The sequence below is a fragment of the Erinaceus europaeus genome, chromosome 1 (genome assembly GCF_950295315.1).
Source record: "Erinaceus europaeus chromosome 1, mEriEur2.1, whole genome shotgun sequence".
Lineage (NCBI taxonomy): Eukaryota > Metazoa > Chordata > Mammalia > Eulipotyphla > Erinaceidae > Erinaceus > Erinaceus europaeus.
Window position 1 is genome coordinate 77,736,863 of NC_080162.1, and position 20,368 is coordinate 77,757,230.

Here is a 20,368-nt window from a genome sequence, read left to right on the forward strand (position 1 = left end):
ACCTGCTGCGCAACCGCCGAACTCCTCCTACTCTTTTTTTTTTTTTGTCTCCAGGGTTATCACTGGGGCTCAGTGCCAGCACTACGAATTCACTGTCACTGGCAGTGATTTTTTTCCATCTTATTGGATAGGACAGAGAGAATTAAGAGACAAGGGAAAGACAAAGAGGGAGAAAGACAGACACCTGCAGACCGGCTTCATCACTGGTGAAGCAACACCTCTGCAGGTGGGGAACCAGGGGCTCGAACTGGGATCCTTGCGTGGGTTCTTGTGCTTAGTACTATGTGTGCTTAACCAGGTGTTCCACCGCCCAGCCCCAGCTTCCCTATTCTTTATCCCTCTCTGGGAGTATGGACCTAAATTCTTTTTTTTTTTTTTCCCAGAGCACCGAGCAGCTCTGGTTTATGGTGGTACAGGGGATTGAACCTGAGACTTCAGAGCCTCAGGCATGAGTCTCTTTGCATAACCATTATGCTATCTACCCTTGCCCAAATTTTTATTTGTATATTTTATTTTTAACCAGAGCACTGCTCACCTCTGGCTTATGGTGGTGCAAAGAATTGAATCTGGGACCATGGAGCCTCAAGCATGAAAGTCTGTTTGCATAACCATTATGCTATCTTCTCCCATCCCAAAATTCTTTATGGGGTGCAGAAGATAGAAGGCTTCTGTAACTGCTTTTCTACTGGACATGGACATTGGCAGGTTGAGCTATGGATGGCCCTAAGGATGTTCAGCAAAACAAAAAGTTCAGTAAAAGAAAACATCAACAACGTTAGAGAAAGTATGAATAAAGTTATAGTAGAAAATAGAGACGGACCAAGAGATAGCTTATCCAGCATCACATGGAGCATGGACCATGCATGGCACCAAAGGAAGCTCTATGAACAGTGTAGTAATATTATGCCTCCCTTTTTCTCTTTCCCTATTTGAAATTAAAGGGGAGAAAAGTATGCTAGGAACAGTAAACACACACACACACACACACACCTCAGCAAGGTAAATAAACAGATAAATAAGCATCAGATAAAGAAATCACAGATAAAAAAACTACACTAGAGGTGTCTATCATCAGAAGGAAGTCATAGGTCAATATGATGAGTAAGAAAATTCAGTAAAGTAGATAAGACATTGGTCTCTCACGTATGAAGTCCTGAGTTCAATCCCTAGTAGCACATGTACCAGAATGATGTCTGTTTTTTTCTCTCTCTCTCCTCCTACCTTTCTCATAAATAAGTAAAATACAAAAAAAAAAAAAAAAAAAAAAAAAAGGAAGAGAAAGAAGAAAGGAAGGAAGGAAGGAAGGAAGGAAGGAAGGAAGGAAGGAAGGAAGGAAATCCGGTAAAGGAAAGCACCCCAAAAAAACGGCAAAGAGAAAATCTAAAACTAATAAAGACAATTTAAGAGAGTTAGGGAGTACTATCAAGAGGGATAACATTCACATCACAGGGGTACCAGAAGGAGAAGAGCAACAGAATGGGAGAGAATACTTACTTGAAAAAATATTATCTGAGAATTTCCTTAAATTGAAGAAGTTAGCCCCCAGATGCAGAAAAACCTAAGAAAAACTAAACTACCTCCTTCATTTAATATTTTGTTAAAGAAGGTAGTCCTTCAGTCAACTAGAGAGAATACAGCATATTTAATGAAACCAGAAATTCACCAACTTTGAATACCTTCTGTTCCTTTGAAGTCAGGTCCTTAAGTCCCTTCCCCCCCCCCCCCCACTTGCTAGGTAACTTTGATAAGGTGATTCCATTGCCTGAAATTAAGTTGAGCCATATCAACTTACATCTAAGGTCCTACTCACCAAATTTCTTCCCTAATTTTTATCATTTATCGAGATCATCTTCTAAGTCCAAAGAAGCAGGCATTTTCACGGTCTGTGTTTCAAACTAGCAGCCAAGTAGATATTCTAAAAATAATAATAATAAAATTATAATATTATACACCATAAGAGGTAATCTTATCTTTGCATTAGAAGTGAAAGTAAGTATCACAAATATCAAATCAACTTAGATATTCTAAGAGAATGTTAACAGGGTTATCTTTTTTCTTTTCTTTTCTTTTTTTTTTTTTTTTTGCCTCAAGGGTTATTGCTGGGACTCAGTGCTAGCACTACAAATCCACTGCTCCTGGTGGCCATTTTTTTTTATTATTATTTTATTGGATAGGACAAAGAGAAATTAAGAGAGGAGGGGAAGATAGAGAGGAAGAGAGAAAAGATAGACACCTGCAGACATTCTTTACTACTTGTGAGGTGACCAACCCCCAACCCCCCCCCCCCGCGCGCACAGGCGGGGAGCCAGGGGCTTGAACCCTGATGTTTGCACTTCATACTACATGCGATTAACCCAGTGCACCACCACCCAGACCCCCTTTTCTTTTTATAAGTGAGTAAGTGACTGACCAAAGAACTGTTCCTCTACTTATAATGTTCTATTTGTTTATAATGCAGTGTCAGGGATAAAATTTTGGCCCTACATGTTACTGTTGAGTTATCTCCCGTTTACTGCTATCCTTTTCTGTAATTCTATTTTTTTTTAAAGGTATGTTTAGGAGGAAGGGGAATGAGAGGTTGATTATGGGAGGTACGAAGGAACTAGAACACTGCCTAGCACAGGCATGAGGTGATATCAGGAGTTAAACATGTGGCCTTTGAGGTCTCAGACTTGCAAGTCAATGCTCTAACAGGCTGAGCTACCTCCCCAGCCCCTCTTCCAGGTCCTAAAACAGGATTTTCACTAAATCTAAAAGCACATATATATATATTTGCCTCCAGGATTATCATTGGGGCTCAATACCTGCACTATGAATCCACTGTTCCTGGCAGCCCCCTTCCCCCCCAGAATAGGACAGAAAGAAGTCAAGAGAGGAGGGGAAGACAGAGAGAGGGAGAGAAAGATAGACACCTGTAGACCTGCTGCACTGCTTGTAAAGTGACCCCCCTGCAGGTAGGAAGCCAGGGGTTTGAACTAGGATCCTTGAAAACGGGATCCTTGTGCGGGTCCTTACGCTTTGTACTATACGAGCTTAACCTGGTGTGCCACTGCCCAGCCCCTATTAAGCTACTCATCAACAAGGAATCAGTATAGAGACAAATACAGGAACTTACACTAGTTTTAAAAAACATGAATTTAGGAGCCAGAGAAATAGCTCAGCCTGTGACAACAACAGCTGCATACCAAAGACCCCAAAGGTGACAGTTCAACCCTCACGGTTACTTAATGTCACACTAAGCTGAATTCTGGTCCCCGTCTCCCTCTAAATAAACATACAAAGATTTTTTTGAAGTTATATCCCACTGTTGTCTTTATTTGCATTTCTCTAATAATCAGTGATTTGGAAAAATAAAATACAGTAGTTGGTACAGGTCTAACATTTCTCAGTTGTCCACATTACACTCTAATCCCCTAACTAGGTCCTCCTCTTCCATCATGTTCCAGGACCTGAATATTACCTCCTCCCCAGAATCCTTTAATTTGGTGCAATACACCACTAATTTTTTTTTTTTTATAAGCCTCTAGGGTTATTGCTGGGGCTCGGTGCCTGTACTGTGAATCCACTGCTCCTGGAGGCTATTTTTTCCCTTTTGTTGCCCTTGTTGTTTATCATTGTTGTTGTTATTGTTGTCGTTGTTGTTGGATAGGAGAGAAATGCAGAGAGGACAGGAAGACAGAGAGGGGGAGAGAAAGACACCTGCAGGCCTGATCCACCAGTTATGAAATGACACCACTGCAGGTGGAGAGCTGGGGGCTTGAACCAGGATCCATTCCTTGTGCTTTGAGCCATGTGCACTTAACCCACTGCACTAACACCCTGACACCTCAAAAAAAATTTTTTTTTATTGGAATCATGAAACTAGGACCCTAAACCTTAGAGCCCTCACTAAACCTTCATTTCCAAAACTGTTGCAAATTAAAATGAATTAACATTATGTCACTGTTAGCAGATACTAGGAGCCAATTTCAAAATAATCTTAGACACACTAAGTACAAGTTCTATTAAAAGAAATTCAAAATTCATTTTTAAACTTCACAACATATATATTTAAAGGTTATATATGTATATATTTTAAATTTTATTTTAATAAGAGACATAGGGAAAGATATATAGAGAAAAACCAGAGTACTGCTCAGCTCCGGTTTTTAAAATTTTTTTAATATTTTATTTATTTATTTATTTTCCCTTTTGTTGCCCTTGTTGTTTTTAATTGTTGTAGTTATTGTTGTTATTGATGTCATCATTGTTAGACAGGACAGAGAGAAATAGAGAGAGGAGGGGAAGACAGAGAGGGGGAGAGAAAGATAAAATTCCTGCAGACCTGCTTCACCACCTGTGAAGCAACTCCCCTGCAGGTGGGGAGCCAGGGGCTCGAACTGGGATCCTTACGTGGGTCCTTGTGTTTTGCACCACATGTGCTTAACCCACTGCATTACTGCCTAACTCCCCTCAGCTCTGGTTTATGGTGGTGATAGGAATTGAACCTGGGACCTCAGAGCCTCAAATATGAAAAGTCTTTTGCATAATCATTATGCTGCTCCCCAGCCCCAATTTAACATCTATAACATTTAACATTTTAACCAGATTTTACATTAAATTGTCAGCTTTCATTATTTATGGACTTTATAATTTTATTATTGATATAGTATGAATAAACTATATCCATTTTATTATTTTTAATATTTTCCTTTCTAATAGAGACCAAAATAGAAAGGGAGAGAAAGAAAAAATCATTGGCCTTTTGGAATATACCTAAAATATATCTACTAGCTTTTCACAAAATGGAGATCCCAAAACTCATCTGCTATATTACTGCTTTAGGTTCCTGACTATTAGACAATCTATTCTGCTTTATATCTTAATGCTTTTACAGCAACCAAGTTGCAGATGCTACCATGATGCCAACCTGACTTCCCCAGACAGAAGACTTCACCAATGTGTCCTGGACCCCCCACCTTTCCAGAGCCTTGCCCCAGCTGGGAAAGATAGGGACAGGCTGGGAGTATGGGAGTACCTGTCAATGCCCATGTTCATTGGAGAAGCAATTACAGAAGCCAGACCTTCCACCTTCTGCACCCCATAGTGACCCTGGGTCCATGTTCCCAGAGGGATAAAGAATGGGTGATGGCGCACTTGGTTGAGTGCACGTTATAGTGTGCAAGGACCGGGGTTTGAGCCCCGGGTCCCCACCTGCAGAGGGAAAGCTTCACAAGTGGTGAAGCAGTGCTGCAGGTCTCTCTCTGTCTCCTCTCTCTATCTCCCCCTTCCTCTCAATTTCTTGCTGTCTCTATCAAATAAGTAAAGATTAAAAAAGTAAAAATAAAAGAATAGGAAAGCTTTCAAGGGAGGGGATGGGATACAAAAGAAAGAGAGAGAGGAAGGAAGGAAGGAAGGAAGGGAGGAAGGGAGGAAGGGAGGAAGGGAGGAAGGGAGGAAGGGAGGAAGGGAGGGGGCATGAGACAGATACTTGCAGCACTGTTTCACCTTTTGTGAAGTTTCCCCCCTGCAGGTCGGGTTGGTAGCTTGAACTCAGGTAATATGTATGTTCCACTGGATATGTGCCACTCTGCCCCTTTTGATGTATTCTTTATTCTACACAGAGAAACTATGCATAGAAAATGCATAATTTGGACATGCTTTGGGGAAAAAAATTTTCCCACTTAACAATACCAGTTCATAATGTCTTTAAACTGGCCATTATAATTTATTTATTTTTATTTATTATATTTACAATCAAATATTAATTCCACAATCTCAAAATTATAGCTGGATACATGCAGTTGCTGGTAAATAATTATTATAAACCAATTACAATTCTATTAATTATTTTGTGATTCAAGAAAATTCCACCTTGAAGTCTCCATGGAACACTGGGAAAAATAACCTTTAAAAAAGTTATAAGGCATAAGGATCCCGGTTCGAGCCCCCGGCTCCCCATCTGCAGGGGAGTCGCTTCACAGGTGGTGAAGCAGGTCTGCAGGTGTCTATCTTTCTCTCCCCCTCTGTTTTCCCCTCCTCTCTCCATTTCTGTCTTATCCAACAACAACGACATCAATAACAACAACAATAATAACTACAACAATAAAAAGACAACAAGGGCAACAAAAGGGAAAATAAATAAAATAATTAAAAAAGAATTAAAAAAAAAAAGTTATAAGGGGCCAGGCGGTGGCAAACCTGGTAGAGCATATCTGCTACAAAGCGCAAGGTTCAAGCCCCTAACCCCTACCTGCAAGAGGGGTACTTCATAAGAGGTGAAACTGTGCTGCAAGTCTCTCTCTCTCCCCTCTCAATTTCTCTGTCTCTACACAAAAATAAATAAATAAATAAAATTTTAAGAAAAGTTGTAAAGGGCACCAGTAAGAGAGCTCTACTGGGAAGATGCCAGCTTTGCCATAAACACAGCTCAGGCCTGAGCTCAGCCTCCACTGCATTAGAGGAAGCTTTTTTTATAATTAAAAAATATATATATTTATTTATTCCCTTTTGTTGCCCTGGTTGTTTTATTGTTGTAATTATTATTGATGCTGTTGTTGTTGGATAGGACAGAGAGAAATGGAGAGAGGAGGGGAAGACAGAGGGGGGAGAGAAAGATAGACACCTGCAGACCTGCTTCACCGCTTGTGAAACTACTCCCTTGCAGGTGGGGAGCCAGGGCTCGAACTGGGATCCTTACACCAGTCCTTGGGCTTTGTGCCACCTGCACTTAACCTGCTGTGCTACCGCCCAACTCCCTAGAGGAAGCTTTAATTGATAAGTTGCCTCCTCTCCCTCCCCCCCTCCCCCCACCCTCTCTCCTGTTTCTCTTTCTTTTTTAGAGAAAGAATAAACAAGACCATAGCACTGAAGCTTCCTTCAGTGCAGTGAGGGCCAGGCTTGAACCTGGTATGCACACATGGCAAAGCAGTGTACTACAAAAGTGAACCATTTTGCTGGCCCTTACTCTCTTTCTGCTCAAAAAAGGGCCTAGAGTAGTGGATCCCTGTTGAAGAACAAAAGGGGGAGGGGGAGGAAGGGAACACAAGGAAGGGGAGGAGTCACCGCCACCATAAAAGGTCAGAGAAATAGCTCACCAGGTAGGGTACTTGCCTTGCCATGTTCCACCCCTGTCACTACAAAGACAGTGCTCAGTGCTGCAGTGACACTGGGAGAAGCTTCAGTGCTGTGGTGTCTCCCACTCTGTCTATCTGCTGCTCTCTCTCTCTAGTTGAAAGAAAAGGTTGGCATGGAATGGTGAAATCATGAATGTACGAGGCCCTGGTGAGAGAAAGAGACACACACAAGAAAAGTCACAAAGAAAATCTCAATAAATTAAAAAATAATAATGATAAATACATTAAAAGTAATAATGGAAAAATACTCTGATAACAGTATAGCAAAATTATAAATCTTAAATAAAATTAGAAACAATGGTCTTTTTTTTTTTAACCTTAAATCAACAACAAACTCTTCGACTTGGGTTAAATAATGAAATTTCTGAAATACATTAATAAGAAAAACACTACATATCAGAACCTAAAAAGAAAATAGGGTTGGGGAGAGCATACAGCAGTTTATGCAACAGACTTTCATGGCTGAAACTAGGGAGTCCAGGTTCAGTCGTTGGCATCACCATACTAAAGAGACGAGAACTGCTCTGGTTTAAAAAAATGAGTTCTAGCAATAAAGAAGAAAACATGTAGCCATAAATATTTATATCATAAAAATGAGTCAAACATCTGACTATAAAGTTAGGGATTAAACACCACAGCACTGCTCTATCATCCACAGAATTCCTTCAGTGCCATCAATGTTGTTCCCAGATACTTGGGGAGGGCGGAGTCCAGGGCCTCAAGCATGGTAAGGTATGCACTCTGCTGGTTGAGCTATGACTCATCACCTCTAATTTCTATATCATTGCTACTCTTATTTAATTTCATTGATGTTATACCTTTAGTTCAGTATTAAGAAATACAAGGGGGGAGTCAATAACATAGTTAAATCACTAGATAATCTAGTGGGAGAAAAAGGAGAAAGTTCAAGTATACAAAATAGGAAGTTAAGAAAAACAGTCGCAGAGAATTAAGGAAAAGGAACACTGGTGGACTATGGGACTTACACATCTGAAGTTCCTGATTCAATCTTCAGCACTGCATATGCTGGAGTGGTGCTCAGGTCTCTCTCATGTGAACTCTCTCATATGAAATACATACAAATCTCTTTTTTAAAAACATGTAGTGAGGACTTCTGGACAAGCAGACTCTTTTCATACCATCACCATAGCAAAAATAAAAACCAGCTACATTACACTTGGAACGACCAACAGACAAGCTTAGAATTCAAAAGAAGCAAAAGCAAAAAAAAAAAAAAACAAAAAAACAAACAAAAAAAAAAAACACAGAATCCAGGCAATGAGGACAGAGAAACTGTCTGCTCCCCCAGTACTTTCACACTCCCCAGCCAGGCTCTTGTTGCTATCATCATCTGCCCTACAGGCTCTCAGTGCTGTCACCTACCCAGCTGCTTCTGCTGCTGCCACCTGGTCCAGCTGGGTCTCTGCTATTATTGCCTGCTGCAGCCAGTCTACCTCCCTCCACTGCATCTACCCCAACAACCTGGCAGTGATGACCTGCACTTCCACTGCTATTACCTCACTGCAGTCTGACCCTTCTCACCTTCACTGCCCACTATCTTTGCTGCTGCCACCTGCCCCTCCCCCAATTAAAATTCTATGTCCACAACATTATAATGGGGAGAGGGTTATGGTGGAAAAAAGAAACAAGGAAACAAGCTATAAACCACATGGCAGGCGTAGGCAGTTGGAAGCAGTCATTGCAGAACTCAGTTCCAATAGCAAAAGCCGAGGTGGAGCCACAAAGAAAACACCTCATGGGTGCAGACTACCAGAATTCTCCTACTAGTATGCGGTACACCTGCAACCTCAAACTTCTGGTTTGGCAGAACCTGGTTATATAGCCTTACACAGACACATGTGATTATGAATTCTTGATGATTGCCCAAACTGACTTTTGGCCCTTGCCTTTAAGGTGAATAAAATATAATGGGAAGACAGCAACCTGAAGAAAATCCCAAGTTCAACAGAACTATATAGACCACCTGATGAAGACTTCAAAGCTTCTGCCCTGGGGGTCCGGCAGTAGCGCAGTGGCTTAAGCGCACATGGTGCAAATCGCGGAGATCCACGGAATGATCACGGTTCGAGCCTCTGGCCCCCCATCTGTAGGGGATTTGCTTCCCCGATGGTGAAGCAGGTCTGCAGGTGTCTTTCTCTCCCCCTCTCTGTCTTCCTCTTCTCTCTCCATTTCTCTCTGTCCTATCCAACAACAATGAGATCAATAATAACAATAATAATAATAACCACAACAATGGTAAAACAACCAGGGTATCAAAGGGGAAAAAATGGCTTCCAGGAGTAGTGAATTTGTGGTACAGGCATAGAGGCCCGGCAATAACCCTGGAAACAAACAAAAAAAAAAAACTTCTGCCCTATAAATGTTCATCTAATTGAGCAAATTGATGGAGGAGAACTGCAACAAATTCAGAGAAAATTTAAATATTTATTTGTTCAAAATAGCATTATTCTGGTATACAAATGTTGAGGACTGAACTTATAGCACTTTATCCACTGTACCAAAGTAACTCTACCCACTCATGCATAGTGCACAATAAAGAGAAATATCAGAACCGAGTATTCAGGTCAATTCTAACTAAAACTACACTAACTACTCCAAAATAACTAAAGTTACAGCACTTGAGATCAAGTGAGTATATGCTTTGAGAAAACTTCAGAAGTTCTCAGCCTTGGCTACATATTATAATTATTTGGGAAACTTAAAAATAACACTAAATTGGGGCTGGGTGCAGCTGGGCGCAGCTGGTTAAGCGCACATAGCGAGAAGTGCAAGGACTGGAGTAAGGATCCTGGTTCCAGCCCCTGGCTCCCCGCCTATGGGGAGTCACTTCACGAGGGGTGAAGAAGGTTTGCAGGTGTCTTTCTCTCCCCCTCTCTGTCTTCTCCTCTTCTCTCCATGTCTCTCTGTCCTATCCAGCAACAACAACAGCAATGGCAACAATAATAACAACAAGGGCAACAAAATGGGAAAAATGATCTCCAGGGGCAATGGATTCATAGTGCAGGCACTAAGCAGCAGCAATAACCCTGGAGGCAAAAACAATCAAACAAACAAGCAAACAAACAAAAAAAACCCCACTTAAGTCACACAAGATCTGTACTGTGGTCTAAACTTTGGTAGTAGTATTTAAACACTACCCAAGTGATTTTTAAGACCATATTTTTTATACGTTATTTGACCTCAAATGAAGTAACTGAGTCAGGTAGAGAATTTTAAGAAAACCCCACACACACACACACACACCACCAAAAATGGAGGAACAGATGCTTTCTCTTTTTATTATAAAGTTAATTTTTTTATTTATTAATTTTGTGAGCAAGAAGAGAGACTGACCAGCACTCTACTTCACATATGTGGCTCTAGGAATCGAACATGGAGTGTCAGGCATGCAAGTCCTGTGCTCTACAACTTAGTCACCTCCCCAGCGGATTATTTTTTTGTTTGTTTTAAACAAAAGCTATATAAGACCATACTGCTTGTGAGAAAATAAAACAAGACATAACTACATAGTTGTGAAAATTAATCATGGTACCCTGAATTCCATCTTTTTCACCCCTTTATTTGTGACTTTGGAAACTTTTTTAAAAAGTTTGTTATTATTAATAATAGTTTACAAGAATATAGAATTACAGTGTATAGTTCCCCACTCTACCCACCACCAAAGTTCTGTATCCCTATTCTTCCTCCTCCCAAAGATAACCACTATAGTTCTCACAAATCTTAGAAAGTCTGTTTGCTTCTTTTTGTTGTTCGTTTTATTTATTTAAAAAAGGAGACATTAACAAAACTGTAGGATAGGAGGGGTACAACTCCACACAATTCCCACCACCAGTTCATTTTTAAATTCATATGTATTGAATCTCTAGATTCCACATGAGTGAAACCATCCAGCAGTTGTCTTTCATCTCTACTCATTTTGCTAAACAAAATTGCCTCCACAATCGCCTTCTACTTGGAAACTCTTAAATCCTAACTTCCATGTTGCCATTTAGTAAATGAGGAGCTAACTTAACTTTTCCAAAACTAGAGATACTGACTATACAGCAACCTTCCTGCAGGTGAGGAGCCACGGGCTGGAACTGGGATACTTACATGGATCGCTTCATGCCATGTGTATTCAACCCGCTGTGCTAACGCCTGACCCCTGTGTACAAGTTTTTATGTAGATGTACATCTTCACTTCTTTTTTACCAAGTATGTATGTGCGTGAGAGAAACTGCAATGTCACATGCTATCTATAAGTCTAACATTTGAAGAACTGCCAGATTGTTTTCCAAAAGAATTACACCATTTTATCAGTACATCTCCATCGACAATGCACAGGAGTTCCAATTTCTCCACACCCTCACAAGTATTTATGACTACAGACAGAGGGTATGAAGTTGTATTGCACTGTGGTTTTGATTTTTATTTCCCTGGAGTGGTGAGCAAATCTACAAGTTTATTGATCACTGGACCAATTGGTCACTTTGGAGAAGTAGCTATTCAAATCCTTTCTTTGCTATTTTTCTAGTTGAAATATTTGTCTAATAAAGTTATTCAGTTAGGGGCTGGGCGGTGGCATACCTGGTTGAAATACATGTTACAATATGCAAGGATCTTCAAGCCCCTGGTCCCCACCTGCAGGGGGAAAGCTTTGTAAGTTGTGAAGCAGGTCTGCAGGTGTCTATCTGCCTGTCTCCCTCCCACTCTCCTCTAATTTCTGGCTGTCTCTATCCAATAAATAAAGATAATTTTTTTAAAAAAAGGTTATTGAGTTGTAAAGGTTCTTGATATATTTTAGATAAATTCCTTATTAAATATGATCAGCAAATATTGCCTCCTATCTTGTGGGCTGCTAAGAGATGTCTTTTTACTAAGTTTTCTCCTGATTCTTTTTTTTAAATACTTATTTATTCCCTTTTGTTGCCCTTGTTTTATTGTTGTAGTTATTATTGTTGTTGTTATCGAATTTGTTATTGGATAGGACAGAGAGAAATGGAGAGAGGAGGGGAAGACAGAGAGGGGGAGAGAAAGATAGATACCTGCAGACCTGTTTCACCGCTTGTGAAGCGACTCCCAAGGGTGGGAGCCAGGGGCTCAAACTGGGATCCTTACACTGGTCCTTGAACTTTGCGCCACCTGTGCTTAACCCGCTGCGTTACCGCCAGACTCCCTCTCCTGATTCTTTATTAATAAGTGTGTAGAGGTTAGAAGATGACTTACCTGGTAAAGCATGTGACTTACAATATATGAAACCCTGGCTTGGAACTCTGGAACCACATGAAAACACCAAGGACAGTACAGGGGGAATTCTAAGAGTGGTGGTAGTATGGTGCACATGTAAGACCCTGGGTTCATTTCCAGCCACACATTTTAAAAAATGTGGTAACATATTTCTTTGGAGGATGGAATGATTTTACTATGTAGTTTGAGACAAATTGGCTGCAAAATTGGGGGGAAATTGGTGAAGTTGGGAGCTGGAAGGTAGCGCAGCAGGTTAGGCGCACATGGTGCAAAGCACAAGAACCAGCATAAGGATCCCGGTTTGAGCCCCCCAGCTCTCTGCCTGCAGGGGGTCGCTTTGCAAGCGGTGAAGCAGGTCTGCAGATGTCTATCTTTCATTCCCCCTCTCTGTCTTCCCCATCTCTCCCCATTTCTCTCTGTCCTATCCAACAACAACAACAGCAATGAAAACAATAACAATAACAACTACAACAAGCCCAACAACAAGGGCAACAAAATGGGAAAAATAGCCTCCAGGAGCAGTGGATTCGTAGTGTAGGCACTGAGCCCCAGCAATAACCCTGGGGGCAAAAAAAAAAAAAATTAGTAAAGTCATTTCAGAGCTGGGAGGTGGTTATAGGGTAGTGCTACCTAGCATGTGAGAAGTCCTACGTTTATACCAAACAACACTTTAAATAGTAGAGCAGTGACCTAGTCTCTCTGTCATTCACTATTTTAATAAAAAAAAAGGGGGGGGGGGAGAGTCCGGCAGTGGCGCAGAGGGTTAAGCGCACGTGGCGCAAGAAGGGCCCGGCTTAAGGATCCCGGTTCAAGCCCCCAGCTCCCCACTTGCAGAGTGGTTGCTTCACAGGCGGTGAAGCAGGTCTGCAGGTGTCTATCTTTCTCTCCTCCTCTCTGTCTTCCCCCTCCTCTCTCCATTTCTCTCTGTCCTATCCAACAACGATGACATTAAAAGCAACAATAATAACTACAACAATAAAAAAACAACAAAAGCAACAAAAGGGAATAAATAAATAAATATAAAAAAAATTTTTTAAAAGCCTCACTTTGGAATTGTTTGATACTGTGGTGCCTCCACCACACCACACCCCCAGTCTCTATAGATTAAAAGGGAGAAAAAAAGGCACTGGAAGGGTCAGATGGTGCTGCACCTGATAGAAAACACATATTACAATGTACAAGGATCAGGGTTCAAGTCCCCAGACCCCACTTGCAGGGGGAAAGCTTCATGAATAGTGAAGCAGTGTTGCAGGTCTCTCTCTTTCTCTCCCACTCTATCTTCCATTTAAGTTTCTCTTTGTCTCTATCAAATAACATACATACATAAATAAATAAATAAATAAATAAATAAATAAATAAATAAAAGTTTTTTAAAAAGAGGCCTGGGAGGTGGTATGTTAGATAAAACACTGGAGCCTCAAGTATGACAGACCAAGTCTGACTCCCAGTACTGTACGTGCCAGTGGTGCTCTGGTGTTTCTTTCCTCTGTGTCTCTTCTTTCAATAAACAAAATTTTCAAAATACATTCAAAGCCGGACATAGCACACACTGAGTAGAGCACATACTTCCCCATGAACAAGAACCCAAGTTTAAGGACCCAGTCACCACCCAGAGCATTCGGTGGAGCAGATCTGTGGGTTCTCTCCTCTTTCTCTCTGTCTCTCACAATATCTCGACCCAGATGTGCCACTGCCTTGCCTATGGTGGTTGTTTTGCAATAAATACTATAAACTAATAAAAATATATGTCAAAATTAATTGCAACTAGTTTTACTTTTAAACAGATGTTAGTTTGGGCCAGTTGATGGCATACCACCTGGTTGAGCACACATTACCATGGGTAAGGACCTGGGTTCAAGCCCCCAGTCTCTGCCTGCAGGGGGAAGCTTTACATGTGGCGAGGCAGTGCTGCAAGTGTCTGTCCCTCTCCTTCTGTGTCTCTTTCTTCCATTTCAATTTCTCTGTCTCTATCCAAAAGAAATTAAAATATTTTTTTAAAACAAGTGGATGCAGTGTATTATATGCAAACTATATCCCTAGTTGACAATAAAAGATTCACTTCTTTGTCAAGCCCTTAACTATACCTAATACAGCTGATTCCATTATTATTATTAATAATAATTATTGCCTCCAGGGTTATTACTGAGGCTCAGTGTTTGCACTATGATTCCACTGCTCCTGGAGGCTATTTTTTCCCCTTTTGTTGTCCTTGTTTATCATTGTTGTTGTTGTTGGCTAGAACAAAGAGAAATTGAGAGAGATGGGGAAGACAGAGGTGGGAGAGAAAGACAGACACCTGCTTTACCTCTTGTGAAGCAACTCCCCTGCAGGTGGGGAGCTGGGGGCTTGAACCAGGCTCCCTATGCTGGTTCTTGCACTTCGCACCATGTGTGCTCAACCCACTGATCTGCGCTACTGCCTGGTCCCCTGATTCAATTATTCTAACTTACCCCTCAAACAGTACTTTACAGATAGATTACCAAAACTGCAGAGAACCTTGGGTTTCTGGAATTCTATAGTAACTAAAATTTACATAACACTGTTATGTAGAAGCCACAATTCTCAGCACTTGTCATAACTAAATTAGTCCCTTCAACAACCCCATGAAATTGACTCTATTATCTCCATTTTGCAAATGAGGAAACTGAAGCACACAAAAATAATTCATTTTAGTTATACAGCTTTAAGAGACAGTCCTGATTTGAGTCCAGGCCCTCAAATGCCAGAGCTTGGGTTCTTCACCATGTCCTCACTCTATATAGCAGACTACTGAGTATTAGGAAAAAGCAAATGTTCAGCTCACTAGAGATTTGATAGTCATTTATCCAATAAACAAATGCCTGATTTAAATGCCAGATCATTCTAATGCTAAAGTTATAATGATGAAGAAAATATAGAGAAGTTATTGGTGGTTTCTTTCCTTGTTTTAGGTTGAATTCTAAGAAGAACGAAAATAGGAGATAAGTCAGAAAGAGAAGGATGGGTATGGGAAGATCCCATTCATAGACAGAATTTGGAAAACAAGAACAGAAGAGAGGGACTGGGTGGTGGCGCACCTGGTTGAGCACAGATATGACAATGTACAAGGACCACGGTTTGAGCCCCCAGTCCCCACCTGCAGGGTGAAATTTTTGCGAGTGGTAAAGCAATGTTGCAGGTGTCTCTCTGTCTCTCCCTCTCTATCACCTCCTTCCCTCTAGATTTCTGGCTGTCTCTATCCAATAAATAAAATAAAGATAATTTTTAAAAAACTAAAAAAAAAAAAGAACAGAAGGGAAAACACAAAGCAGAACTTGGACTGACTGGAGTTGGTGTATTACACCAAAGTAAAAGACTGTGGGGTGGAGGGGAAGGTTCAGGTCCTGGAACAGATGACAGAGGAGGACCTAGTGAGAGTTGAATTGTTATGTGGAAAATTGGGAAATGTTATGCATGTACAAACTCGTATTTTATGGTTGATTGTAAACCATTAATTCTCCAATAAAGAAATTTTTAAAAATTCTTAAGAAAAAAATGGGGGAGGGTCAGATGGTAGCGCAGTAGGTTAAGCGCACATGGTGCAAAACACAAGGACCAGCATTAAGAATCCCAGTCGGAGATACCCATCAAAGTTCCATCAAGCTTCGTTAAGAGATTAGAACAAAAATTACAATCATTGATCTGCAACCAGAAAACAACTAGAATCACCAAAAGTATCTTGAGGAAAAGAAACAGAAATGGAGACATCACACTCCCAGATCTCAAACTATATTATAAGGCCATCATAACCAAAACAGCCTGGTTAGGCTTCTAAGCTGATTATGGGCCCCAGATCACATCAAATTGATGGGGTTTACAGTCAACAATATTTATACCCCTTTCCCATATTAGGGAGCTACTCTCTTCACTTATCCAGCTTTCTGGTCCTTTTTCCAGCCATAACATCATCTCCCCAGACAATAACTTGGATCTACCACCATATCAGACTTCAGGTTCAGGGGAAAAAAGAAAAAGGAAAAAAAAAAAAAAAAAAAACTACTATAGCCACAGGCCCTTTAGAATATAACTAAAATATGCCTACTAGCTAGCTACAAAATGGAGACCCCCCCCCAACTCATCATCTGCACTATTCCAGCCTTTAAGTTAATGATAGATCAACAACTTGTTTGGCTTTGTATGTTAACTCTCTTTTCAGCCACCAGGTTCCAGATGCTAGCATGATGCCGACCAGACTTCCCTGGACAGACAACCCCACCAATGTGTCCTGGAGCTCTGCTTCCCCAGAGCCCTTCCCCACTAGGGAAAGAGAGAGACAGGCTGGGAGTATGGATCGACCTGTCAACGCCCATGTTCAGCAGGGAAACAATTACAGAAGCCAGACCTTCCACCTTCTGCATTCCACAATGACCTCGGGTCCATACTCCGAGAGGGTAAAGCTATCAGGGGAGGGGATGGGATATGGAGTTCTGGAGGTGGGAATTGTGTGAAGTTTTACCTCTCTTATCCTATGAGTTAGTCAATGTTTCTTTTTTATAAATAAAAAATTTTTTTTAAAAAGCCTGGTACTGGAACAAAAATAGGCACACAGACCAGTGGAATAGAATTGAAAGCCCAGAACTAAACCCCCATACCTATGGACATCTGATCTTTGATAAGGGAGCCCAAAGTATTAAATGGAGGAAGGAGGCTCTCTTCAATAAATGGTGCTGGGAAAATTGGGTTGAAACATGCAGAAGAATGAAACGGAACCATTTTATCTCACCAGAAACAAAAAATACTTAGACCAGAAACTATCAAATACTTAGAGGAAAACATTGGTGGAACACTTTCCCACCTAAACCTCAAGGACATCTTTGACGAAACAAACCCAATTGCAAGGAAGACTAAAACAAAAACAAATCAATGGGACTACATCAAATTGAAAAGTTTCTGCACAGCCAAAGAAACTATCACACAAACAAAGAGACCCCCTCACAGAATGGGAGAAGATCTTCACATGCCATAAATCAGACAAAAGACTAATAACCAAAATATACAAAGAGCTCAGCAAACTTAGCAACAAAAAAACAAATGACCCTATACAAAAATGGGCAGAGGATATGAACAGAACAATCACTACAGAAGAGATCCAAAAGGCTAACAAACACATGAAAAGTTGCTCTAGGGAGTCGGGCTGTAGCGCAGTGGGTTAAGCGCAGGTGGCACAAAGCACAAGGACCAGCATAAGGATCCCGGTTCGAACCCCGGCTCCCCACCTGCAGGGGAGTCGCTTCACAGGCGGTGAAGCAGGTCTGCAGGTGTCTATCTTTCTCTCCCCCTCTCTGTCTTCCCCTCCTCTCTCCATTTCTCTCTGTACTATCCAACAACGACAACAACAATAATAACTACAACAATAAAAAAAACAAGGGCAACAAAAGGGAATAAATAAATAAAATAAATATATAAAAAAAAAGTTGCTCTAGGTCACTGATTGTCAGTGAAATACAAATAAAGACAACATTGAGATACCACCTCACCCCTGTGAGAATGGCATACATCAAAAAGGACAGCAGCAACAAATACTGGAGAGGCTATGGGGACAGAGGAACCCTTCTGCACTGCTGGTGGGAATGTAAATTGGTCCAACCTCTGTGGACAGCAGTCTGGAGAACTCTCAGAAGGCTAGACAAGGACCTTCCATATGACCCATATGACTCTCCTAGGGATATACCCCAAGGACTCCATAATGCCCAACCAAAAAGATATGTGTACAACTATGTTCATAGCAGCACAATTCGTAATAGCTAAAACCTGGAAGCAACCCAGGTGATCAACAACAGATGAATGGCTGAAAAAGCTGTGAATATATATATATATATATATATATATATATATATATATATATATATATATATATATATACTATGCAGCTATGAAGAACAATGAACCCACCTTCTCTGACCCATCTTGGATGGAGCTAGAAGGAATTATGTTAAGTGAGCTAAGTCAAAAAGACAAAGACGAGTATGGGATGATCCCACTCATAAACAGAAATTGAGAAAGAAGAACAGAAAGGGAAACTCAAAGCAGGTTTTGGCTGAACTGTGTGGGGGGGGGGGGGATGTGATCGGACACAGTCTTTTGGTAGTGGGAATAGTGTTTATGTACACTCCTATTAATTTGTAGTTATAATAATCACTATTTAATTAATGAGAGGGGAAAAATTGATTGAATATCTCAAACTTTTTAATGCATAGACCACAGACTGAGTCTTTGATATGTTGACTCTCTTAAAAGCTTAGACCAGGGAGAACAGAAGCAACTGGTGGCACAGATATATACAAATAATGTCAAAGAACATAAATTATGGTGATGTTGTGTATGATACAGCAAATCCTAACAAAGGGATTTTTCAAAGTGAACCCAACTGCCAAATAATATGATTATAGCAATAACTATCTATTGCCTTCTTAAACCCTAAGACAGTAGAAATCTCCCACTTCCTCTATAGAGACTATATTTCCCCCAGTCCTGGAACCCCTAGGGTTGGGCTCACTTTCCTATATGCTTCTCTCAATTCATACCGAATGATATTGCATGCACTGATCCCAGCCTAATCAACACAAGTACCACCTCAGCATGCTTCACTTCAGACTGTGTCCAGAGACATAGTCCAAGCATGGGATATCAACCCTTCATCCTTATTACTTGGGTGAGACTTTCCTTTCATAGGATTCTATAATTCCATTCCAGATGGTTCACTTTCTAACAAAGTCCCAAAACCTAGATATAGACCAGGTCCCATGAGATAGAGCCTATGTTCACATGTATCCATAAATTAGGGCAAAAAATATACCTGAAAGAATCAGTATAAAGTTCATAATGAAATAGTATTCTACTTAGATACACTCCTCACCTACTTCCTATTACACTTCCCTCACTTACTCCAAAGCTAACCTTATCAAAGCAAGGACTGCAAAAGCTGAATGGGGCAAGAGACTGGCATACTTTAACGATAACTCTTTAGTCACTATCAGGCCACTCCATCAGCTGGGGCCCTAGTCAGGGAGTCCTGAGATTCCCAAACAGACATTATAGGCCTAGACTTCGAATAAATCCCTCTCCCTAATATTACCAGTCATCTCTATGAGGAACAAGAGAATAGACCCCTTTGTGGACCCCCATAGGACCTTGCCCTCAACTTGGATCAAAAACAGTAGAGAATGTTCCATCCTCTGAAGGGAGGACGGACAACACATTCTATGTTCCACCTGAGGAAGATAGGTCTTGAAATCAGGGCAGCTTGGAACATCCCTACTCATGGCCACATATGTGAACTCAGATCTACAGGGATGCAGAGGTCACATCTTAAGATGCAGAGATGCAGAGGTCAGGCTCTTAAGCTGAATATGGGCCCCAGATCAGGTCAAATCAATGGGGTTTACACTCAACAATATTTATATACGTTTCCCATATCTGGAGAGCTACTTCCTTCCCTGATCCAGCTTTCTGGTCCTTTTACCAGCCATGATACCATCTCCCCAGACAATAACTTGGATCCACCTGCATATCAGATTTCAGGCTCAGGGGAAAAAAAAAAAAAAAACTAGCATAGTCACAGGCCCTTTCAAATAGAACTAAAATAGGCTTACCATATATCTACAAAACAGAGACAACCCTCACCTCACCCCCCACCCCCCACCGCCAACTCTTCATCTGCACTATTCCAGACTTAGGTTTATGATTAGTTAACAACTTGTTTGACTTTATACGTTAACTCTCTTTTCAGCCACCAGGTTCCAGATGCTACCATGATGCCAACCAGACGTCCTCAGGAAGACAACCCCACCAGTGTATCCTGGAGGCCCGCTTCCCCAGAGCCCTGCCCCACTAGGGACAGAGAGAGAGAGGTTGGGAGTATGGATCGACCTGCCAATGCCCATGTTCAGCGGGGAAGCAATTACAGAAGCCAGACCTTCCACCTTCTGCATCCCATAATGACCCTGGGTCCATACTCCCAGAGGGATAAAGTATAGGAAAGCTATCAG

General features: G+C 41.1%; 1 protein-coding gene across 9 annotated transcripts in view; it reads right to left on the bottom strand.

Annotated features, from left to right (window-relative positions):
• The window catches only part of NCOA6 (nuclear receptor coactivator 6), a 137,510-nt gene that overhangs the window by 76,682 nt on the left and 40,460 nt on the right, over positions 1-20,368 (bottom strand). For 7 of the 9 annotated variants that reach the window (XM_060188648.1, XM_060188652.1, XM_060188651.1 and 4 more), the window contains 2 exons: positions 7,077-7,260; positions 1,811-1,915 (listed from right to left, as the gene is read on the bottom strand). The gene's annotated coding sequence lies outside the window, so the exon portion shown is untranslated. The remainder of the gene's footprint in view (positions 1-1,810; positions 1,916-7,076; positions 7,261-20,368) is intronic. The other 2 variants (XM_060188646.1, XM_060188645.1) reach the window with 1 other exon arrangement.